Genomic DNA, 12,285 nt, shown 5'->3' on the forward strand with positions numbered 1-12,285 from the left:
ATTGGGTGTTATGGTGGAGGACTTTAAGAATAGTAATGTGATTTTATAGTTTAAGTTAAGAATTTAAATGTTATAATAGAAGTATATGTGTGTATGTGATCTGACAAATTATTGGTTAAAACACAGCCACATTGAAGTAAAAGGTACTACAGGTGATAGGCCATAAAGTCAAAACAAAGCTTCATTTTAATTGCTCATTGGATTAGAGAGTTATAAATTGCCATGTAACTTTGAAACTTGTGACTACCCTTTGTTATGGCGACTTGTTAGTAAATCTCACACCTCTGAGACTGATGTCTTGTTTGTTGTTTTAAGTAATAAATCGTGTACAACTGTGACAGCCCCATCTCTTTAATAAGAACTCCAGCGGCGGTGAAAGCGGTACCTACAAAAGGCACCAACACTCCACTTTCGGCATTTCCTCACTAAGTTATCTCTCGTGCTTATCACTCCTTCTTCACCTTCAACTGCTGTAGAAGTTAATCCTGATGATTCTCACATAAACCTTCCAGTTTATTAATAAAACTACTCCTAACTTTTAAAAATTATCAAATAATAGAACCAGTTAGAAACTACAAGCAACAGCCACCAAGGCCCAAATTTAGGAACAAAAGCAGGTCCTGGTCAAACTTGCAAGCCAGTAAAGGGCTGAAATATACTGCTTGTCTAACAGGGATCCCTGGCTGTTCAGGCAACTGGTCTCTGGTATCTCATTTTCTCACACTGAAGTCTCCTTGTGATCCACACACCAGGGAATTATCTCCCATCTTGCCTGAAGTGTACCCAGCCCTTCACAATGTACTGCCATAGAAGGAGGGGGGGGAGGTGAGAGGGGAAAGGGGAGGAGTTGATTAATTTTTCCCAAAAGCTGTAGAACATTACTCCTTTTACCCCTCCAACTGAAATAATTTCAACCTGCCTGGTGTGATTTACCAATCCTTAAGGACTACAGTAATCAAGTTGTCCTTCAGTAAAATGTAATTGTCACCTTTCCTCCACTGCCTTGTAATACAGGAAGGACTACCCATAAATGCTGGAGAGGATTTAAGGCTGTGAAACAAATCCTCATGCCGCACCAGATGTCTACCTCTCAGTTAAATAATTAAATATCTCTTTCATTCCCTCAACAAACTGGTTGCCTTTGAACATTTCTTGATTGTCCCTTGCTGTCCTTGTTACAAGGCAATGATGTGACTTTCATATTGAGTAATCCCACTGATGGCAACAGGACTGTTCAACTGCTTGTACAGTCTTTGCAGATACAGTCTTGACTTGGCCAAATTCCCACATGATAGAGCTGTCACACACTGGACGACCACGATTTACTTTCTAAAGTGAAAAAGGAGAGAGACAATGGAAGAGAAAGGAATTATAATGGCAGATTAATTTCCTACCAGCAGACAGATTATAAAGGGTAATGTTTCTTGGACCTTTGTGACTGCACCACTGTGTAGCAGTCTGAAATGATATGAGAAAATACAAACTATTACAGAGAGTGGGGGTCTTTGGCCTGCCTGTTCAATGGCCTCACTTTTTTGTTTTGTTTTGGTTTTTGTTTAAGGGGAGAAAATTCATTGTTTGCCTTGAAGATTATTAATTTTACTCTGAAATTACAAAAGTATGTCTGTCAAAAAATACTCTGGGATTTGTAAATATTAGACTGCTTGTATTCAGAGTACTTGTGACTTCTCCAAACTATTCTGCACATATGAACACTTCTTAGAAGGAAGTATAGAAATGTTTTCTAAATTCTTAGCACTGCTAACAGTTTAAAAATGTCATCCTTCAATAGCACTTATCAGCAGAGGTATCACTTCTCTTTTCCCATTTTAACAATAATTCATCTAAGCCATACATCTGTTGGGCATGGCCATGCTGAAACTAAATGAGGAGAAAACCGTAAGTTATTCAGCTGGAATATGTTATGGGTAACTAGTTTTCAACTAAACACTAGTTTTCATAAACGTGTTCTATCCAGTGGGTAAATCAACTTTTCTCCAAAGGATACTTTATGGATAAAGTGCATTGTCAAGAGGTTGTTCTGCTGTGTTGCTGAGATAAACGGTATGAATTTTATTGTACCAAATTCAGTATTCAAATAAGACAAATAGAACAAAAGACCAGAGAATTTGCAGGTGATTTATTCCATGAATTGCAGCTGTGAATTGTTAGCTACTGGAATGTTGCTTTGTTGCTTTCTTTCATTGACTACCTGTTGGAAATATTCTGATGTTAAAAAAATCATTCTTAATCACTCTTAGTTTTCCATTTACTCAGGATTCTTTCCACTGAAGTGGAATGAATTTTATTGGACTATGGCTAAATTTTCATGTTTAGGTACAGTGCCATACTGACCTTGAGTTTACTTATGGTTTATAGTACAGATTTTTATTACAAGAAATACAGATTTCACTTTTTTTTTTTTTTTTTTTTTTTTTGGTGAGTTACCCAGACCTTAAAGTCTTTCATTTGGACAAACATTCCTACCAATAAATCATTCACTAGAATGATCAGATAAGGTGTACATGAAATATGCATGAGCATAATTGAAATGAGTTTATTTAAGAGCTCCAATGTGTATTTGTAGACAGCTTTCTGAAGCATTCATCCACCACTGCTGAAAATAGCATAATTATTGAATAAAAATAAATGACACCTGATAAATGTAGTGCTGGAGGAAAACTATACAAGATATTACTGGGATGACAAAACTTTTCATGGAAAAGAAAAAACCCACCAATTAATTCATTGCATATCCCATGCTGAAAATGTTCTTACTTGTCTGGGCAAACACAAACTTGTGTTGTTAAAAGGGGAGTTAAAATCGGAAGGAAAAATGCATGGTAGAGTCATCATAAATGCCAGTAATTCAAAATGGGGAGACTGAAGATTGTTTGATAGAATTGTGAATTACCAGGGTGTGTTCCAAAGCAGATTTATTCAGTCATTGGTTCTTTATACTCTACAGCAACACTGATTTCACATTCATCTTGTTTGCTCTTGTTTCTGAGGGGAAAAAAAAGAATGTTTCGTTTATTATATTATTTATATGCTTTCACCCTGGATTTGTCATATTCCTCACTTAAAAAAAAATCCAAACTAGTTATTTGGTGAGACTTCAAAGCCTTTTGCAGACATTAACTAGTTAAATTTCACAACACTTCTCTGAGGCAGAAAATTAAGTTTTAGAATTCCCAATTGTTGAATAAGGAAACTTAGGGACAAAGGTTAAGTGATTTACTGAGGCCACAGGAAACAGTATAAGCAGTGGAATAAGAACTTGTTCCAACCCATTCCTGTGGCCGGTAACATACCAGAGCACAGGACAATTACAAAATTTCACACACTTTATCCATAATCTCCCTTTTTACTCCTTCCCCTTTCTACCCAGATAAAAAACCATTTTCAGTGAAGCATTATTCCATATAAAGTACTTCTATTTCTGTCATCTTGTTTCTTCAAACAGACTGGTTTTTTACTCTTTTGTTTAAAAGGCTACATTATCTTATTAGGTAAGTTAGTCTTCCTCTCAGGAATATAAAGTGCCTGTGGATACTGAAAATGTGACCACCACCAAAGTGTCCAAGAGCCACACTAACAGCGACCACAAATGATGGCTCCACACCTTTGTTGGAGCCTTTGGAATGATGCAAATCAAGTTGTAAGTCAAACCAAATAGCTTTTTTCAAAGCTAAAATGTCATTTCATTGAAAACTGTTCCTGAAATAAACTTAAGAATATATTTCCAAATATTTTAGACTGGAAATTTTGAAGTCAGATTAAATTTCTGTTTTCTGACTCAAATGTTTACTTATGGATTTAAAAGACCAATAATAATATATTAAATAAAAATCTTCCCCTCTCCTTAGTTTTATTATGTTTGTTATGGTTGTAATAAATAGGATAAGCTCTGGATTTATTTCTGTTACTCTTATCTTTGCCTATGTCCCCCCCCTCTTCCTTTCATGTGTCCCTCCGTTAAATTTTCAAACCTTCCTTGACTTCCGAAGGCAGAAGGGAAAAGTGAAATAGTGTGAATAAGCTACCACACATCCTGAAGTATTGAGAAAATGGTAAAAAATTACAAAGACGAAAGAGAAGACAAAAAGTGGATGCTTCAGAAATTAAAGAAGGTTTTGAGGTAAAGTGACTTAGAACAAAAATTTTCCCTGCAAGCACATTTGAAATGAGTATTTTTAAATTGTTTGGGGGGGGGAGGGGGGGGAGAGGGGGGAATCAGGCAGGGTGTCTATTTAAAATTCACCTTGAAACTTTCTTGAATGGAAAAGGTGAAGAGTATTTTGGGAAGCTTTTTCCATAAAGAAACCTAAGATTTTAGGTGAATGGGGCAAACTACACAACACCTTTTAGAGCATTTTTACTACGTTCACCAATAATAACTTTCATTTTTCTACATTCAGGTAACTTAGTTTGTTTATGTAGGGCACATCAAGAAAAAACAGTTATCAAGAAGTTAATTTTTCTATAGTCTTTGCATAAACTTGTTCTAACAGGCCAAGCTTACTTGAAAAATTTCCCTGCCCTTTCTGCAAGCGTCTTTAAAATACACAGTTTGTGTAAGCAGTGTGTTTTGTCAGACAGTTCAGGCTGCCTAGAAACAGCCTTTCCTGAGCAGGAGCTGGAGACAGACCCTAACTCCTCAACTGCATGCAACCTGCACCGGGACACCTGAAGCATTCAGTGAGGCAGTGCTATGTGATAAGCACAGCAAACATAGGACTGGAGTGAGAGGAGCTTGCAGCAGACATCCCAGGAACCCCTAGAACATCAGCTGGGCTTGCACACATTTCAGCAGTGGTCAGGGTTGCCCTCATGCAGGCAGAGATTTGTTGGGCTCTGAGAATCTCTCACAGGATGCACAGCCCCTCAGTTGTTTCTCCCATAGCTTCCAAGACATAGTAAAAGCCACTGACAGCATATTTTAAGTTTGTACTGGATATATGTGGATCTGTCAACAGCAAAACAGGAAAAAAAAATGCTTTCACATAAAATTCATTTTTATTTCAGTTAAATTGGAGCATTAATTTCTTGAATACCTTATCACAGCAATATGACAAATGGGACATAATGCTTTCAGTACTTGGTGGACTTTCCCACATGATTCACTACAACATATTTTAAATAATAGCAAATTCCTTTTAAAAATTGATTCATTTAGATAATACCACCAACAGAAGAATCACCTGAAGCACACATGAAGCACTTGCTAATAAATGTGTTGGTTAAATCCAAAGATTTAGTTTTAAAAGGCATCTGGAACATGTGCCAGAAAAACGCAGCAGGCTTCCATCTGTACTTTGCTTCGATCTGATACAATTAAATGGACCTTTGTGTGACCTCCCTGACCTATCCAGAACTCCCACTGGCTTTCAAGATTGACAGTAATGCCAGGGAGAAGCTTATAAAACAGGGCAAATCTGCTAAGGCACGTAAACCCCTTTCTCAATAGTGCATCAAGCATTTTGGCACAGATCTTGGAAGGGATCTTAGCAGTAATAAACTTCCTAAAGACCACAGCCTCAATGCCTAAGTTTCCCAGTCTTTGACATAACCTACCCAGCCAGGGGTCTTAAGAGTCTAAATGATAAACAGGCCTAAGGTGCTTTGAGATCCACAGGCAGAGTGTGCCATATGCATTTAAACAAGTACATCCTTGACAAATCCCAAAAACATGCCAAAATCCTGACTTAGGACTCTACTGAGTAGAGTTTATAAGTCACAGAAAATGGACAGTGACTGCGGTAGTAAGACTGTGTTTTTTTTGTTGGTCTGTGGGTTTTGTTTTGTTTCTTATAATGCTTCACATTATGGCCTTCCATTGAGCTGCTTTGTGTCCTTAGCAGCAAAAAGCCAGTCTAACTCAGTATTGGGGAATTATTAATCCCAGGGCACCATGGAGTTAGTGTGGTCAGTCAGGACCAGTGACTATTCTGTAATTGAAGGTCTCTAAGAAAAGCTTTATATGGTTTTGACCTGCCATGAATGCATCTCAAGGGCAGGGTTATCATGCTTTAACTAAACATTTCACTTATGAATGCCTCTGCTGTTATCTAAGTTGTTGATATCAAGTTGAAGAGTGAACCCAGGGGAGTGTAGTCAGAAGAGAGCAACACAAGAACATGGAAATAATGGTGAGAGATAGAAAGAATATTAAAACAGAACAGAGAAATTGAATGGCAAGAGATGAAGAGGAATAGGATATGCCTTGCAAGGGGCAAGTCACACAAGGCATGAAGAGGGAGGTTATTTTGGAAAATGCATTGAACCCACCTCCATTTCTATTTACAAGCTGATTCAGCAGTGCCTGTCATTCAAATCATGTCTCAACAGCAAAGGAATTGTTGTGAGAAGCAAATGAGAAAACCAACAGGTGCAGAGAACATGCTGCTACTGCTATGTTTGAAAAAAGAAATAAATTACAGGTCTCACACTTAACATCAACTACAAAAAGTTGAGGTGGAAGAAACTGCCGTAAGAATGTGAGCCAGCAAGCTCCTATCCCTACAGTGGTTTGGTGGTGCCTTTTTTTTTTTAACTCATCACACTTTCCAGGTAGAATCTCTGTCTGTGTGTGTGTATGTGTTTGCATGCATATGTGCATTTGTCTTTTGGGTTTTTTTAATCCACTTTGCCAAATTTCTCACTGGTTTCTCTAATGAAAGGTCTACTACTGGAAGATAGAATCTACTTTCTTCCTCTTATTATTTTAAATTACATTTTGTGAGCTGCCTAGGGACTTTGTGGCCACAACTGTCCTATTTATTTATTCTTCCCTTTTTCTTTATTATTATTACTATTATATAGTAGTAGTAGTAGTAGTAGTAGTAGTAGTAATAATAATAGTAGTAATAATAATAATAATAATAATAATAATAATAAAAAACACCCAGTGAATGCTGTGACTGAAAATGCAGAATGCCTTAGCCCACACGACTGGGGTAGCAGAGCGTGTCTGCATGTGAGGGAGCATGGCTAACCTCACTAACTAGCACATTTTTTGCCTTTTCTACAGCAAACCGGTACAGATTTCATGTGAGCTGTGCTTCTCCAGCAGCAATAGCAACAGTCACCGGGTGCCAAACCTATATCGCCGCACAAGTCCCCGCCCTTTAGTCACGGCAGGCACCCACACACCCGCACACCACTCGGGCAGCAGGCAGAGGAGTCTCAGCCGAGCCCGCCAGCCAAATCCAGAGGTAACACGGTGAGAGGAAACCTCACACAAGCTGCAGTTAGCGAACTGCCATATGCCCTGACAAAGCTACTGACAGCAGTGGCGAGCCCAGGGAGGGCTTTTATCATTAGCCCCTCACCCAGCAGTGGAGGAAACTCATTTAGCCCCATGCTGGACTTTCATTAGGAGCGACTTGCATCAGATGGTCGCAGCGTTCTGGCACTGGTGTCGCCCGGTCCGTTGCTGGAGACGTGGCCATATCTCACCCCAGCAGGGATCCCCAGATTGGAGTGGCTCTTTGTCGACAGATGCCAAGAGAGCAGCAGTAGTAGTGACAAAGGCAGCTTGGTTTGCTGTTATCTTTTATGCTGGCATGTTGCAGCCCTGAACTTTTCAAGAGGTGGCTTTTTACAAACTACTTATTCCTGTTGCAGACAGAAAGGCAGGGAATTTACATAGATGGGGAGAAATAATCTAAAATAAAATATGCTTGAAATTACCACTTGAAGCTGAAGCAAGCAGCAAAGCAGATGTCACTGACAATCATTATTTCTAACCTTGGGACTGTAATAAAAAATCAATGAAGCAAGAGATGTCAATATTCTAGTAACAAAGATGTGATACCAGCACCCTGTCCTCCCAACATCCTAGCTGCTTGTGTTAAAAATATACAGAAGTGGAAGCATAGATGTCACAAAGAAACACTTTTCTCTTTCCAGAAGTATCCTATCATTTCAGGACAACTGTTTGCATTGCTTGCAGGAGAGGATTTTCAAGGAGAAGTGAACCAAAACTGTATTTTTTGACACTGAGCTGTAAATTCTTTGAAGAGCATAGTGACTCTTGTCAAATGTAATTAAAAAACCACCAAAACACCTTGACTGTTTCACTGCCTTCCTACCTGCTTCCCAGACATGGATATTCCATATTTAAATCCCTCACACATCTTGCAGTTGACTACCTTACCATGCAGATACATTATAAACTGATACGGGCTAACAAAGAAACCTCTAAATAAATCTCTTGATTTTTATCAGTGCGTTTTAATGAACTTCTGCATTTAATTAAAAACAAACACACCCAAAGAAGAAAATGAGCTTTTTAAAAATCTATAGCTTCCCTCCCTTACTTTTCCCATCACCATGATAGAAGGCTGTCCTACACTGTTTAATGGGTTTGACTTCAGGGAAGGCAAAATATCAGTAGCTCCTTTTTATAGTCATGGAACAAAAAAACAGTATGAGAGACGAGGTCCTGGCTTCTTGAGCGGAGACTGCAGCCCCGATTTGCACTCAGAGGGGCTGATACAGCCTGTGTGAAAGGCAGGTACTGCGGGCCATGGGACGAGGCAGTCGGGAAGCTGAGCTGGGAGCTCTGGGGAGACTGGGCAAGGGGCTCACATTGACTTGACCTGGTGCCTAACTCCTCCCTGTTTCAGGCGGCGACCCACAGCCCAGCACCCTCTCCTGAGACAGCAGCTTTTCATTCCCGAAAGGGAGTGCTTCACCTTTCCATTGAACCAGTTCTGTGCCAGTACAGCCCTGCTGCACCCACCGTGTGATCCCACGGGATGTGAAAGCCTCTAATGTCCGGGCACCGACTGCAGCAGTGACAGGTGCTGAGCCGGGCAGGCTCTGTCAGGCCTCGCTGACCCAAGACTAAAGTGGTTTGAATTCACTTTTTTTTTTACAGCTCTTCCGTAAGCCAAAAGCCCATCGAGGCGGACAGCCGGGCAAGCCGGACCGTGGCAGCGGGGTTCAGGCCCATCCTGCCGCTCCGCTTTTCAGAAGAGATCGCGCAGGGGGAGCGACCGGCGGCTTTTACCATCCGCTTTATTATTGCAATATTCTATTTTACTCCGTTCTCCCGAGCAGGCCGGGCCGGGCCGGGCCGGGCCGGGCCCGCGCAGGTGGGCGGTGTTGAGGCGCCACCTACCGGGCGGAGGCGGCAGCGGCCCCCCTCAGCGGGGCGGCGGGGCGGAGGTGGAGCTGCCGGTGCGCAACCCTGTCCGTACACACGGACATTACGCGAAATCAGTAAATACATCACTCCTTTATTTCAGCAGAAAGACTCCCCGAACCCTTCTGCCTGGCCGCGGGGCCCGGCAAAGGTCGGAGGCGCCGCCGCGTTAGGGACTGGGCGGCGGCGAGGGGGGCGACACACGGGCAACGTGGTTCCTGGTTTTAATTGCTTCCATTTGGCCTCAGCCGGGGCTGGGAGCGACGCGGACGTAAGCGAGTGTGTCCTGACCACAGGAAGGAACAATGTTAAACATTTTAATTATACGGGGAGCGAAACAAAGTAAAAGCAGAACAATGAAGAGCAAACATGAAGAAAGGGAAGCTAATTAATGGAACATTAACGTAAGAATTTAATGCAAGCAGGCTGAATCTGTTTTGCAGCATGAAAGGAAGGAAAACAGTGCTATTGTCCTGGAAAGAAGTGAGCGCAGCCCAGCTCGCAGCCTGTCGTACGTGGCAGGGCTGCCGTGGCCCTGAGCTGGTTGTTTTTACTGCAGAGATGTTTTTAATACTCAGCATCTTTAGGAATCTGGGAACCAACTATCTAGCCTTGAAATCCGTGGAAATGCCAAGTATGCAGCTGCTCATTCTGATCTCCACTGGTGAAGTGTAGCTCAGGGTATACTCTAAGCTACCCTTGCCGCTTGCCACAGCTTGCTACCTGTACAATAAGAGACGTTTTGAAAAGGGCCATCCAGTTTCCAGGACACAGTTTTTAGCACATACCGTACTTGGTTATTCTTATACCCCCAATGTGGGCATTTCACGAGGGTCAAGTTAGCCCGGGTACCCTCTGTGGTCAGCAGAGAGGTGAAAAAGAGGCTATGCTAATGATATATTGATATAATTCTAATATACTAATAATACCAATGTGCTAGTACTGTGCAATGTGCTAATATGACTGTAATATATAATAATGTGATGCTAATGCCAAAATTTGCCTTTTGCTCTTCCATGGGGAAGAGCTACTCTCTTCCACTGGCCTGCTGACCACAGAGGGAACCCGGGGAGACCACCTGGCTGGTTTACCTGCTCAGCATTGGACCACAGAGCTGCCAGGAACAAGTAACTTCCCTTCAAGGACCCCCTCTAAAGTCTGTTCAAGTTTCAGGTAAACTCTTTCCTATTCCAAGCCTCTTTGGTTTTCCCTCATATGTGCATGAGTACAAGAGATGGAGCTCAGGTTAAGGATCCTTTGCTTATTTGTCCCAAATGCTGTCTCAGGTTGTGTGATAGTTAGTGCTGTGGTGAAGTTTTCATTACAGTCCCTGAACTTTAGCCAGGTTTGCAGACCTGCTGGTGACACTTAAGAAAGTGCAAAAAAATCAAAGCATTTTCAGCAGAAAGCATTCACATGTCGTAAGAGAGATACTTTAACCAGAAACTTGCAGTTCTTGGCAGACTGTGACTGGTTTAGTTAAGTTTCCATAAATCAAAGCACAATGCACAGACTATGAACATCAAAAACATCAGAATCCCACAGACAGGTATGTCAGTGCCTGGCAGCTTTGGCCAAAATTTGCAAAAGGGGATCAAAGAGCTTCTACTCAACATTTAAGATTTAATGTAAATCATAGTCATCCTAGTGGGGGTTTTGCAATTGCCTTTACTAGGAAGCAAAGTCATCCTTCTGTGGGGAGGCAGGAAACAAGAAGAGTCATCCTTAATATAAAAGGGTGTCCTAATATATTCTGCAGTCACTTGAACAAGTAGTTGTTTCGTGTGTTGTCTTTTAAAGCAGCTAACTAGCAAGTATCACTAAGTAGGTATACAAGCAAGTCAATAAAGCAAGCAATATGTTATTTCATAGTTGGTTTTTAATCATCTTAATATGCTTTTATAAAATGTATGTTCATAGCAAATACACTATAGATTTGAGGAAGTACTGCTAGTGAACAGTGAGGTGGTAAATAATAGAAACTGCACTTGTTTAAAGTTATAGCATACTTTTCCAAATTTCATTGTGATGGGTAGACCTGAATGTTTTCCACTGAATAGTATGCCACTTCAGGGACAAGTGTTGGGCTTTTTATGCAATGGATGGATCAAAGCTTGAAGTCTCAAGTCTTCAACCTTTGAATTTCGCTTGATACTAGACCTAGGCCAGGCTCAAACTAACCTTCCCCCAAATCTAAAAAACTTGCAATTTAAAAGCTGACTGTTGCCCAGCTTCATAAAATTTTAAATCCAGAAACATATGGAGTTCTGATTCTTTCAACATTATCACCCTAATGCAGTGTCCCTGGATATGGGAGGAATACTTAAGCATTGGAGACTGATTTCATTAACTTTTTTGTGTCTCCCATCTTGTAGTTTATTGCATCATAAACATCTGTATTGTGTAACACTCTATGTAAAACTTCATTAAAATAAGCCATTGATCATGGAAACCAGAGTGAATATGGATAACCAGATTTTTTCTGTTTCTACTGGAGATCTTAATCCACCAAAATTAATGTACCACCACAGAAGGCCTGCATTTGCTCTTCTGCTCTACATCTTCTAACCATATTCACAGTCCATTTCAGAAATGAAACTAATTAACCCAGCCCTTGTCTTTTCCATTCCATTATCAGAATGAATGAAGGAGGGTGCATAAAACTATTTGGAATGATGGCTTTGTCAGGAACATTTCTTCTGACTCAATGTTAGAAGATATGCCAGTGAAAACAGCTGTCAGATGAACACAGTTTTCAATCTATTCCTCAGAGGTTTACCAGCTTCACCTTCTACTATCCTACTATCCAGAAATTTTCCCTTCAAGCCACCCAGTGGAAGACTGTTATGACCATTCCTCTCTTCCAGGAGTTCTTAAGAAGGTTGCAGGGGCCAGACCAGTTATCCTGATGGTAAATGGAGAAAAATCCCTGCGCTTTTCAGAGGAGTCTAAGTGGGAATGTATCTGAAATCTACAGTGCATCAATGGTCTCTTTTGGTGCTGGGTCAAAGCTTTTGGGCCCAAATGTTCTCTTGCATGTAAATATAGAAGTGCTTGCAAAAAAGGGAAGAAAATTTCTTCCTAGCGCAGATCATGTACATAAGCAGTAATTCCAATCACTCCTGGAGACT

At 40.8% G+C, this 12,285-nt stretch overlaps 1 long non-coding RNA gene across 1 annotated transcript in view; it reads left to right on the forward strand.

Annotated features, from left to right (window-relative positions):
* The first annotated feature begins 9,178 nt into the window (after positions 1-9,178).
* LOC116447105 overlaps positions 9,179-12,285 on the forward strand; it is a 51,694-nt gene continuing 48,587 nt past the window's right edge. The window contains exons 1-2 of the long non-coding RNA XR_004241485.1: positions 9,179-9,558; positions 10,213-10,327. This is a non-coding gene — a long non-coding RNA (uncharacterized LOC116447105). The remainder of the gene's footprint in view (positions 9,559-10,212; positions 10,328-12,285) is intronic.

The sequence above is a fragment of the Corvus moneduloides genome, chromosome 1 (assembly GCF_009650955.1).
Source record: "Corvus moneduloides isolate bCorMon1 chromosome 1, bCorMon1.pri, whole genome shotgun sequence".
Classification (NCBI taxonomy): Eukaryota; Metazoa; Chordata; class Aves; order Passeriformes; family Corvidae; genus Corvus; species Corvus moneduloides.